A 5672-nucleotide genomic window follows, 5' to 3' on the forward strand; every position below is an offset into this window, starting at 1 on the left:
TCATATTGGAACTCAGCTAGTACCTGGAACTCATCATCTCTCTGGGGAAAAAATATTTCCAAAACGACTTGGGGTTGGTGTGAAATGGTCATGAGCCTTGAACTGAGAGATGGACAATGAAATGCAATGTGTGCAAGACAATTCTTCAGTAGCACACAAATCATGTAGAGCCACCCCTGATGTCAGAGTGTGTGTGTACAGTGCTATGATAGCAGGATGTGTAAGTATTGTAAGTATATCATAACAAGCTTTAAGCAAGCCAGCTCAAAAACCAGTAGCTATGAAACCATGATAGCACAGACCTCTCAGGTGCTGTACAGGTTACCTTGAATCCTGATCATTTACTTGGGAGTGGACTTTAGTGGAGTTAGTAATACAGACTGAGGAACTGTGGTCAAGTAGTTCCTTTCCTTAGGTACTAATCTTTTCAGTAAGCAGAGGCTTTTAATACTCAAGTTGTTCTAAAAGATATGGATATTCTCTTGACAGCTGGGATACAAATCAGGAGATGTTTGTCAAGGAGCTCCCTAGGTACAACCTCACCTGGGTACACTGCTGTACTAACATAGCTATATTATTTCCAGTTCTGCAGTTACTGTGTGCTGATTTAACTTGGATATCTCTGCCTGGTGCTGATTTTTGCTATACGGGGCAAGTAAGGGCAGGGGGAAGGGGGGTCAGATGGAGATGACAGGATTGGCTACAATAAAAAAGACGCTTGACAGAGAAACAAATCCCAACCAGGATACATTACTTTTCTACTGAAAAAAACACAATCACTTATTCCTAAGTTCAAATAAGTGTGATGTGAAACATGCCAGGTACTTAGAACTTTTATGTATGGTGCAAGACTGAGCAAAAAATGTTAAAACTGTGGTGAAGATGTGAGAACAAGCATACGCAAGCACACATTCACTGAGATAAAACAAAGCTGATGAGAACAACTGTGGAAATGAAAGGAGTACTTGTTTACACAGGAATATTATGCTTTCATGCTATAGACCTTTGTGTGGTGTTCATTTCCAAGGCACAAGTTGGAGATTTGAAATAGGGATTCTCTTCATTCTCTTCAACCCTCCTCCTGCTGATGCATGCACTACTTTCTTAGCACTACCTTCTTCTACTCGGCCCCCACAACCCCCTCAAAACTTGCCAGTGTCATGGAGGGACAAGGAGGAAGTGGGATCTATGAACTGGGTGAAGAGAGCTGTATTCAAGCATGCAACAGGAATTTGAGCAGTGTCAGTAAGGTAAATCCAGGATATATCTATACTCCAAAGTGTTCATGTGCTCTATAGTACATCCTAAAAACCCATGCCATGTTAGCCACTCATCCCTTGCCCACATTTTTTATTGAAACACATATCTGTTCTATCCATGCATGACACACACACAGCTATGAAAATGGCACTTAGGTACGCCCTAAATAGAAGTTACTGCAGCTGAACTTCATGTGTGACTTTGATAGGTGGAAGGCATTGCTGCCACTGGGGAAATTGTTCAATTAAATATGCTTAAAGCAGAGTAGTGTCCCAGGATCTGGGCTCGGGTTGTCTCGTAACTGAATGTATTTGGGAGAATACAAAGCAAATGTGATTGACTTCTGCAAGATGCCATCCCCAATCTAATCCCAAGCACATGGTGGCATTTCTGGAGCAGAAAAATGTTGAGTGGTGGGATCATATTATTTTGCAGTCACTGGATGATGAACCATAACTCAGGACTTTGGTATGAGGAAGCAAACATTCAAGGATCTGGGCAAGGATCTTGTCCCAACCCAATTACACGAGGGAAGAAGTGCAAAGGAGCCCATACAGATGCAGAAACAGGCTAAGATCACTGTCTGGAAATTGACTACACCAGACTATTACTGGTCCATGGCTAACCAGTTGTTTGTTGGCAAACGAGTGGTAGTGCTGGATGTTTGCAATGCTATTATGAAATGCGTTTACCTGTGTCTTGTGGGAATCAAACATGTTTCCAGCTGGCATTTCCAACTGGATATGTTTCCATCTGGAGGAACTGATGGGCATACATGCGCACATTGTCTGTTCCTTGAACAAGTGAGTATGATAACTACAAGGGGTACTACTCTCTGGTTCTATAATACCTGGTGGACAAATATAAGAAGCACTAACTTGTTATGACACTGGGGTTCTTGGACAAAATGGGAGCGTCTGCATGAGATGCTAACTGTGCAGTAGCTTAATAATACTGCGTAGTAGCTCAGTAGGGCATCACAAAACAAACAGTGCTAATACGCTACTGCGCAGTATTATTAGGTTACTGCACAGTAGCATCACTAAAAAGCTGTGCACCGTGCGCTACTGTGCAGCTACTTATACAAGTACTAAATCAAATGCACAGTAACCACTGTGCATTAATGAGTGTGTAAATGCAGCCACTGAGGTATTTTCTGCCTTAATGACAGAATCATGAATGGGATGTGGGTGCTCTCTCTCTATTTTGGGGGACACAACTTATTTTCTGCTACTGTAGCTTATGAAGCTGTACCAGAAGAACATAGTGTCAGACAAAATGTATAAATTATACTCCAAGCAGTTTCAGAATGTTGGAGTTTGCACTTAGAGGGCAAGACACTGCTACGCCTATATCATTTGTGTGTCAACATACAAAACATTGCATTTATTACTGTGGCCTACTGTGCTCTGTGAAAATATCAGCCTCTAGTTTCACAGATGTTGCACGTGGAATGGAATCCAGACATTGATGGCCTCTAGTCAATTCCTATAACCAAAAGCATCCTGATGAGCAGTATGGGTCATGGGTAAAGGACAGACAGGGAAATTAGGCATAATATATGTACTTGTAGTCATACCATATAGGATGGTCTGAATGAGTAATCACCTACTAACCAATGTGTTATCTTGCACATTGCCAACAGATAGCAAGATTTGGTATGGCCTTTTGTAATCATTTTCTGAGCCTCATAGGTGAAATAGCTGCCAATGTGCATGGGGGCTTTACAAAAAAAATCTAATGAATTTAATGGATTTTAGTCAGAGGGAAGTGGATGCTTTGCTTGCCATATTGCATTGTTGATTTAATTCGGCCTTTTGTGTTAGTTCTGTTGGAATAATGATGTGTCAATGTAGCAAACCAGGTGGAGTGCACTTTCATGCTTCAGTAACATCTTTTTTTCAAGGATGAACCTTGCAATTAGGGTGTGTAGGATGCAGAGGGAGGGTAACAACTTCAACAACAATTTAATTGACCTTGAAAACAGGAATAACTTGACATGGCTGTGGGCTGATAGGCCAGCAGCAAAGAATCTCTCTCTATATATTATATATTATATATGTGTGTGTGTGTGTATAAACAGTTGCGACAATATGAGGATTGAATAACAGAAAATAAATTAAAACCAATAGTCAAAGAGCTAATTAAACCAATTTGAATCAAACAAGTACAAATAGAACAAACAGAGGGAAATGCATTGAACAGCAGCTAATAGAAAATGTAAAGTTAAGATGCAGGTAGTGATTTTCTTTTCCTCTCCTGCCTCTTCTTGCCTGAGAGATGCAAGAAGGTACAGGCATGGGGTGAGAAGGGATTGCTCCTCCCAGGTTTATGGTCTTCTGCATCTCCTGAAGTGGACTGTTGAGTACTTGGAATAGTGTGATTTGGGCCCGCAGAGCAACCTAGCGTGCATGTGCATACATAGGAATGAGACCCTGTTCCTGGCAATGCCTGCAGGGGCAGATCCAGGGAGGGTGCACAGGTTCAGTTTCATCCTGCTGTGATTCCTGCTCTACCCAAAGTGTATAACCAACTGTCTGGCAGTGACAGCAAAATTTCTATTCAGGCAGCAGAGAGTGGGTCATCTGACTTCATGGCTCAGTGAAATATACCTGATTCCTTCTTTATTCCACAGGTGCTAATGACCCTCTCTCCTTTTTAATGATATTGATGTTCCACTAACGAAGCTAGCCTTTTTTTGCAACGCTGCTGTCCATTAGCTGCTCCTGATAATGTAGCTCCTATTTCACAGACTGCTTTTTAAATTCCAATAACATTTTATTTGTTTTAGCATGAGTCTTAAACTGAATGCCCCTAGCATTTTAGTAAATACTGTTGGTCTCTTTTTACCTAGAGAAAATTTGTTTTATGTAGTGATGCACCTCACCATGTGCACTCCCCTTTCAAAATCCTAGAAGTGCCCATGGATGCTTGGGTCTTAGTGCTCACGTGTGTTGAGCACCACTGTGAACAATAATTCAAAGTCCCTCTCCCACTCTGCAGTCTCCCTTTCCAAAACACATGCTCTTACCATGTGCTCTCTCTTCCCATTTGTGCTTCTTTCACTGCAGCATTTGTTTTTCTAATTCACTGCCTCTTCTCTATGTTTCTTACCACATGTGCCCACAGAGTGCATTTACACGTGACACTATGTCACCATAGCAATGCGCTATGGCAACGTAGCGTTTGCAGGCAAAAATCGTGATGCTGCAGCTATGTCGCTGTAGTGACACTTTCCACTGTAGTGTGTTACTACAGTGACATAGTCCCTAGAAGTAACCATGTGCAGCACGCATGGTGCAGTACAGGCTGGCACTGCGCCATCTTTTACTACTTCTAAAAGGAAGTACTAAATGACTGCACAGTAAAAACGGCTCCATAGCAGCACATGTAGATGTGCCCACTGTGTACTTCCTTCAGGCTGTTTTGCATTGTCCCCAGGGTCAAGGATAGACTATCAGGTCTGTGAGTGCTTTCAGGAGAATACAGACAGATCATTCATTCTGGCTGGAATGATCTAGTTGGGGCTGGTCCTGCTTTGTGCAGGGGTGTTGGCCTAGATGACCTCCTGAGGTCCCTTCCAACCTTAATTTTTCAATGATTCTATGATTCATTCATTATGTCTTCTTCTCCATTTGTTTCTTTTATTATCGTTAAGGATGGACACCCTCCCCCCTGCCCACCATGAGTTCTGTGGTACAGGGCCACACTTTGCATCTGTCCTCTTTGTTATGTCATCCTTCCTGAATTTGAAGCCCAGCAGGCCAGGAGGAACTAATGAACAACTTGAGCTTCAACTCCTCAAAGATTTCACTGAAATCAGAGGAAGCACTCCACATAGTCCACTAAATTGACTTTATCACTATTTCACCTTTATCCCAAAATAGCTAGCACAGAAGGGTATTGAAAGTCACAGCATAGAAGGGTTTTTTTTTCCTTATAGGAGAGGGCTTTTAATTTTCAATGGCCAGTGGTTTACCTGTCAGTGATACAGTAGTGTTAGTGTGTGTATATTAGGATGGCAGGAGGGCTCTGTTTTCCCAATCACAAATTAAGTCTGTTTATCGGACTGGGCAATCCCTCAGGGATGTATACATGTTGGTGGGTCCTGACTAGAAAAAGAGATCAATTGAGTCTAGTGGGGATGTGGGCCCCAGAGAAGCTTTTTGAAGATATGATGACTAGGGCTGTGCGAAGCTTCAGACCGTGGTTTGGAGTCAGAAAAGATTTGGACGATTCGGACACTGAATCAGCATGTCAGAATCAAAGTGCTGGCTGCTTTGGGCTTTCTGAATTGATTCAGAGCACCCGAATCGATTCGGAAAAGATTCAGAAAATATTCGGTGATCTGGAGAGCTGTCTGCATGAGGAAACAGAAACTTAGAAGAGGGAGGGGGAGTGGGGGGATGATT

The sequence above is a fragment of the Alligator sinensis genome, unplaced genomic scaffold, assembly GCF_000455745.1.
Source record: "Alligator sinensis unplaced genomic scaffold, ASM45574v1 scaffold166_1, whole genome shotgun sequence".
NCBI classification, from domain to species: domain Eukaryota; kingdom Metazoa; phylum Chordata; order Crocodylia; family Alligatoridae; genus Alligator; species Alligator sinensis.